Genomic DNA, 8,048 nt, shown 5'->3' on the forward strand with positions numbered 1-8,048 from the left:
GGGATCCTGGAGTGCAAAAGGATGAGTTTGTAATGTTCCCTGGCTGAGGAATTCCTGTTTTGTGGGCAAAATCAGAGAACACTAGAATCGTGGGCATTTCAGGAGGCTTCTCCAAATAGGACTTGTCTACATAGCTCTGTATTTCTGCCTGTGGGAGTGCCTTCCATCTGTTTTTCTGGGAGACAAGGACTGTCATAATGGCAGTGAGCTGACTTCCAATGTCAGCTTGTGCTGAAGTTGGGGAAAGTGAAGTAAATATCACCACCAAGGAAGGAGGCATGGGCCTGACGGAAAACACATAACTTTTCTAAGAGAGAATCCTATGTCATTGACCACTATGGGATTGAGGTATGCTTTGGTCTTGTAGCTGGGGAATACTTGACGTGGCATACTTTGTATCAGATATTTACATGCTTATGACTTGACTCATAGGTTGTAAATTCTTAGAGGTCAAGAATCTTTGTTTTTTTTTTCTTTAATTTATTGGGGCTTTCAATAAATACTTGTGGAATGAATAAAATGAATATATTAGGGAACCTATAAAATGGATGGAAAGGAGATTTATACAAAAGAAGTAGAAAAGAAAATTTGGTAAATGACTGATTATGTGATTCAGACTAAAATTTAAGTGTTATCTCAAGAATAGTTATATGTTTTTAAGGGCTACATTCTGACTAGAAAGAAACAGAAAGAAAAAATCTATCAGTCAGGTTAGGTATATTAGTTGCTATGGCTGTCATAACACAGTAAGGCAAATTGCATGATTTAAGTGACAGAAATGTATTATGTCATGGTTTGAGAGGCTAGGTTACTGAAATAAGGTGATGTCAGGGTTCTTTCCTTCTGAGGCCTGTGAGGAAGAATCTGTTTCAGACTAGCTGCTGGTGGTTTGCTGGCAGTCTTTGCTGTTCCTTACCTTGTAGAAGTATGACCCCCATTTCTGAAATCATCTTCACGTCTCTCTCCCTGTGTGCATCTGTCACCAAATTTTCTTGTTTTACAAGGGATGCCGGTCTCATTGGGTTTGGGCCACACCCCAATCCAGTATGACCTCATCTCTTCACTTAATTAATTCTGACCCTGTCTCCAAACAAGGTCACATTCTGAGGTACTGAGTTAGGACTTCAATATGTGAATTTTGGGGTGGGCTCAATTCAACCCTTAGTGGATGGAAAGATGGTAGATTTTGTTCTACTTTGACATTTTGGCACTTTGGAGTTTTACCTTCATTGTTCCTGCTTGGTTTACTTACTAGATGGAATCCACTGTAAATTATGAATAACAGAATGAAGGATTACAAATGACAAGGATTCCACTTATCATTCTACTATTTATTTAGCAGGATTTATACACAGATTTTGAGATTGAAAAAAAGCCTTCTAATAATAGCAGCTAACATTTATTGAATGCTTACTATCTATCTGATGATTCCCATGGATTATCACATTTAACTCTTGTATGAATTCTATTGGATTGATATTATTACTTATTTACATTTTACTGATGAGGAATCCAATATGAAATTGTAAATTAATCTGCCTGAGGGTATATAGTAGTAGATTTAGCATTCAAATCCAAGCTGACTAATTACAGGACCTCAATACTGGGCACATGCTGTCTCCTTAGTCTTATTACAACTTGGTAAGGTAGACATTATTCCCATTTCATGGATGAAGAAAGTTTGAAGTTACCACGTACTTGCCTGGATCATAAAACCATCAAGTGTCTAAGATTTAGGGTTTAAGCTTAGGTGTTATCTCCTTGGGGAAATCCTTCCAATGTTTGAGTTCAAGCTCCACTTGTATTTCCCCCACAAACACACTTGCATTTACCGTAAATAGCACTCATTACACTCTTGGTGATGCCAGACATGCCTGTGTCCTTAGACACCATTGAGCATCTTGAGGTATGTGTTTTTTTTTGTTTTTCTTGTTTTTCTTGTCTGTATCCTTAGAATCTTGCACAGTTTCTGACACATAGCAGATACTCAATAAATATTTGTTAATTAAATGAATATTAAGTAAAAGCAAAGGGGCCAAAAAAAAGGAAACCACTTGAGGATACAAGAAATAGGGTTAATAAAAGGAGTAACTGAGGTGACAGAAGATGAAATTTGGGATAGGGATAAAAATGTTATTAGAGGAGATTTGTATGGGATTCTTACAAAATTAGGCTAAAACTAAGGAAAAGATGCAGAATGTTGATGTGATGAGAGGAAGCTCATGTTTAAGTGCCTTGATTTTCTTGGTTATTTGGAAGTAAAGATCATCAGTCCAAAATATTGGGGTGCAAACAATTTCCTGAGTTGGGGTGAGGTTTTCAAGGAGTAGAAGAAAAGACTTCAGTATGGTAATGGATAGGAGTCATATTTCCCACGGGGATTTTAGGCGATACACAGCAAACATTTATGGTCATAGACAAGTATTTATTTTAATGTGCATTTTGAAAAAAAAAATCTAACCAGCTCATCAAACTTCTTGATTTTATGGATATTAATGATAAAATAACTTTAAAGGAGACTCTTAAATCACTTAATTTATTCTTAAATAAGTTGATTTGATACTAAAATGAACTGAGTTAATTTAAATAAACATATTAGCCAAACAGTTTTATAAATTATACTTAGCAAAAACAAACAAAAAAAAAAGCCTCAAGATTGGAATTAGGTTTTCAGAATTCACACACACACACACACACACTCTTCTAATAGCAGGAATACTTAGTTAAAATTAATCCTCAAGTGACTCAGTTGTAAATACTTTGAAATCAGGGACTATGTTTTCTTATTCTTTGTGTTCTCTGCAGCCCAGCCCATCACTTTGAATATATGTGGTTCTCAATAAATATATGTTGAATTTATTTAAGAGTGGTCTAATAAACTGGTATTATTTTGTTCATGTTAGATACTTGTAGGTTTAAAAACAACAGGTTGATTGTAAATATTCAGAGAGTTAAATATAGAATAAACTAATGGGGGAAAAATCTACATCTTACAGCCTAAAACTAAGGTTTTAGACAAGAGGATTGGAATTCCATGAAATTGTTACTGATTGAATATGAATAAAAGTGAAGGAACCACGAAGAAAGAAATGAGTTGTCCTTCCCATATTTCTTTTACCAGCCGAACTCTCATGTCTTTGACAGTAACTGTAAATGGAACACTTTTGCATTAATTTGGCTGTGTGAGCTTTGTTGCACTACGGCTTACTGAGCAAGGAGGTGAAGTTGGAGGTACTATTTTGTGAAAATCTTTGACACAGAAGGCTGGGGGAGCTGTAAGCTATGATGGAAATTTCATCTGTATAGTGATAGGTATGTGATTCCTTGGCTGGTTTGTTTTATATACGTTCTAGCTCATGAGTGGAATTCAGAGATTACTCTGCATTGTGTGTTTCATTCATTCCTTGACCCCTGAGTTATTTTACCATTTACTTTACCTGCTAAGACATTCCATACCTAAGACACATTACTTTCTAGAGTTTCCTAAGTAGCAGTTAGTCACTCAATAATAACATTTTTGGAGGAGTTTAGCTTTCTTTTTTTTAATTTATATCCAAATTAGTTAGCATATAGTTCGACAATGATTTCAGGAACAGATTCCTTAATGCCCCTTACCTATTTAGCCCATCCACCCTCCCAGAACCTTTCCAGTAACCCTCTGTTCTCCATATTTAAGAGTCTCTTATGTTTTTCCCCCTCCTTGTTTTTATATTATTTTTGTTTCTCTTCCCTTATGTTCATCTGTTTTGTTTCTTAAATTCCTCATATTAGTGAAGTCATACGATATTTGTCTTTCTCTGACTAATTTCACTTAGCCTAATACCCTCCAGTTCCATCCACATAGTTGCAAATGGCAAGATTTCATTCTTTTTGATTGCCAAGTAATACTCCATTGTATATATATACCACATCTTCTTTATCCATTCATCCATCGATGGAAATTTGGGCTCTTTACATACTTTGGCTATTGTTGATAGTGCTTCTATAAACATGGGGGTGCATGTGTCCCTTGAAGACAGAACACCTGTATCCCGTGGATAAATGTCTAGTAGTGCAATTGCTGGGTCATAGGGTAGTTCTATTTTTTGAGGAACATCCGTACTGTTCTCCAGAGTGGCTGCACCAGCTTGCATTCCCACCAACAATGCAAAAGAGAGCCTCTTTCTCTGCATCCTCGCCAACATCTGTTGTTGCCTGAGTTGTTAATGTTAGCCATTCTGACAGGTGTAAGGTGGTATCTCATGGTGCTTTTGATTTGTATTTCCCTGATGATGAGGGATGCTGAGCATTTTTCATGTGTCAGTTGGCCATCTGGATGTCTTCTTTGGAGAAGTGTCTATTCATGTCTTTTGCCCATTTTTTCACTGGAATATTTGTTTTTTGGGTGTTGAGTTTGATAAGTTCTTTATAGATTTTGGGTACTAACCCTTTATCTCATATGTCGTTTGCATGTATCTTCTCCCATTCTGTCTGTTGCCTTTTAGTTTTGCTGATTGTTTCCTTCTCTGTACAGAAGATTTTTATTTTGATGAGGACCCAGTTCATTTTTGCTTTTGTTTCCCTTGCCTCCAGAGACGTGTTGAGTAAGAAGTTGCTGCAGCCAAGATCAAAGAGGTTTTTGCTTGCTTTCTCCTCAAGGATTTTGATGGCTTCCTGTCTTACATTGAGGTCTTTCATTCATTTTGAGTTTACTTTTGTGTATGGTGTAAGAAAGTGGTCCAGGTTCATTCTTCTGCATGTCGCTGTCCAGTTTTCTCAGCACCACTTGCTGAAGAGACTGTCTTTATTCCATCGGGTATTTTTTCCTGCTTTGTCAAAGATTAGTTGGCCATACGTTTGTGGGTCCATTGCTGGGTTCTCTATCCTGTTCCATTGATCTGAGTGTCTGTTTTTGTGCTAGTACTGTACTGTCTTGATGATTACAGCTTTGTAGGATAGCTTGAAGTCCGGGATTGTGATGCCTCCTGCTTTGGTTTTCTTTTTCAAGATTGCTTTGACTATTCAGGGTCGTTTCTGGTTCCATACAAATTTTAGGATTGTTTGTTCTAGCTCTATGAAGAATGTTCATGTTATTTTGATAGGGATTACATTGAATATGTAGATTGCTTTGGGTAGTATTGACATTTTAACAATATTTGTTCTTATTCAGGAGCATGGAATCTTTTTCCATTTTTTTTTGTGTCTTCTTCAATTTCTTTCATAAGGTTTCTATGGTTTTTAGTGTATAAATTTTTCATGGAGGACTTTAGTTTTGATGTTGGTTAGGGGTTAATTCTGAAACAGTCAAGCTCCACTGGGTGGACCAAGTAGAATTTTATGTGTTATTCAAATATGCCACGGGCAGTCTTGGCCTTAGTAGAAACATTTTTCTTTAACCTTTTCTAAGGAGTGATCTGATTACAATCTGTTGATAAAATAAGACCTTTTACTTCAGGAACATCTGCAAACAGACAGGTTTGGGCAGACAAGGCTTCTGTGGAGACCAGCTGTGCAGGAACCCTTTGGTTCCTGCAGACTCCTGAGGTGCCTTGCTTCATATTCCTTGGGGCAAAAGTAGCTCTCACTGTGGCCTACCCTGACACCCAGACATTTTCTCTCCAGTCTTCTTCTTCCTTCACAAAGCCCTACTTTGCTCTCTGCCTGTTTGTTGTCCCTTACTAGCTAGCTGTGTGACGTAAGCCAAACTACTTTACTCAGATCTCCAATCTCTATTTTTTTTCAGCTTTATTAAGGCAAAATTTTACATACAATAAACTGCACCCATTTCAAGTGTTCAATTTGATGGATTTTAATACTCCTAGCACTTTAACCTAAACTCAAAAATTAGAAGAAAACATGCCCACTGGTTTCAAGATGAAGGAAGGAATCATGAAATAATTTATTTGGGTTCCTCAGCACCCGTATATTGAGTTTTGAACAAAGTAGTTGGGGTTTCCCTTCACTCTGGGGATGGGATTCTGAGAGGTCATACAATGGTATAAGTGGCCGATCTGAGATTCAAACCCAGGTCTGTTTTATACTAAAGCTTCTATTGTTAACAGCTATACTATTTTAATTTTCCTCACATATATTTACTTTGGTCAGATTTATTCAGAATTCATGCATGGCAATGGGGGACTTTACCATTTGTATTCTTTGGTTGGCTGTCCTCAGTCAAGGGGTTCGAGATTTGTGTCTGTTTCTGAGGCTGGTGAGGCAGAGACTCGGTGTCTGGGCGTGTCTCTGAAGCTATTTATGACAAGTAAACAATTCCAGTGCCCAGTAGACAGCAGTCACAAAACCACATTTGCATCATACTCATTATTTTGCTAACCCCAGACAAGTCAGAGAGATAAAAACAAATTGTTACAGGGAAGAAGATGGCAGTGAGAAGGATGGGGACTGCATTGGTGTGTCTTCTTTTCTTACACTTGCTAGGTAATTGTATTCATGGAGAAAAAAACAGGCGCGTGTTAGCCCAAGGCAGTGGAGGCCATGTTGGAGCTTGGATGCACAAGAGGTTTTATTGTTGTTGTTTTGCTTGACTTTTTATTTTCTGTTTGTTTGATTATTTTTCAAAGAACTATCAAAGTAATAAAACATTTTGCTTAGCAGATTACGAAGACTTTCCAGAAGGGAAGTCTCTGTTGTCATGGTGTGCAGGGAGAGAATGCTAGATGGGTTGGTGGGAGACGTGGTCTGGTTCTCAGCCACTCTCTTTGAAGTGGGCTAAGTAAGCAATTTCCCTGGGCTTTCATATCCTCATCTGTGAAAGGAAGGAAGGCTGTGACTGTGATCTTCAAGGCTTCCTTGTGTCTGTAGCCTAGAGTTGCAAGCAGCCCTAGGATGCCTACAGACACATCCAGTTAAATTTGAATTTCAGATAAACAAACCATTTTTATAAGCATGTCCTATGGAATTAAAGTTGGTTTTTTTGGTGTAAACATGACCAAAATATAGCCTCGGACACACTTATATTAAACAAATTTGTTGCTATCTGAATTTCCAATTTAATTGGATATCCTATATTTTTATTTATTGAATCTGGAGTCATTAATTTGAAGATAATCATAGAGTTTAGTATAATAACAATTGTACTTTTTCATGGCCAAATGTTCTAGTATATAACCACAGTTTTAGAAAAGAAACTGTAATTGCCAGTATTGCAAAAGTAGCATAGGGAATCTCACACTAAGAAAGCTATTGCTAGAAAGTAATAGTCACATTCTCTGCCCATTATGTAAAATTATAGTGATCCATAGCCTTATTCATTTATTTAATAAAGATTTACTGAGTGCCAGTTATGAACAAGGAATTATGAAGGTGTTTTCTGTACAGAAATCACCAATTCTATACAGAATCACCTATCTTCACATCAATTCTCCAAGGTAACTATTTTCTTCATTTTGTAGATGGGAAAACTGAGGCTCAAAGAATATTTGCTAGCTATTAAGGGGGAAAAAAGACCAAGAGTTATGTGACTCTATTATATTTTCTTGCCTATTTTCTTCACAATAATCTATTTTTTTTTCAACGTTTATTTATTTTTGGGACAGAGAGAGACAGAGCATGAACGGGGGAGGGGCAGAGAGAGAGGGAGACACAGAATCGGAAACAGGCTCCAGGCTCTGAGCCATCAGCCCAGAGCCTGATGCGGGGCTCGAACTCACGGACCGCGAGATCGTGACCTGGCTGAAGTCAGACGCTTAACCGACTGCGCCACCCAGGCGCCCCCACAATAATCTATTTTAAACCCAATTAATGGATATAGTGGTGTGCTAAATAAACCTAATGATGAGTGTATACTCAGAAACTATTATTTCCATCCATTTGTGTGGCACACAGAGAGGGACACCAGGGTGATTATTTCCCCTAAAGATAAGTTCTACCAGAATAAGAAGATTCACTGGTTCTGAGAAAGTCACATCACCTTTCCTCTACTTTCTCATCAGCAGAATAGGAGTTGAACTCCACGTTTATAAAGTTTCTTCTAGTTTCTACTGAAATCCTGCCTCATATTCAAGGTGAAATATAGTCATTTAAGGAGTATTTACTGAGTGTTTTGTATG

This window comes from Prionailurus viverrinus, chromosome B3 (assembly GCF_022837055.1).
Source record: "Prionailurus viverrinus isolate Anna chromosome B3, UM_Priviv_1.0, whole genome shotgun sequence".
Lineage (NCBI taxonomy): Eukaryota > Metazoa > Chordata > Mammalia > Carnivora > Felidae > Prionailurus > Prionailurus viverrinus.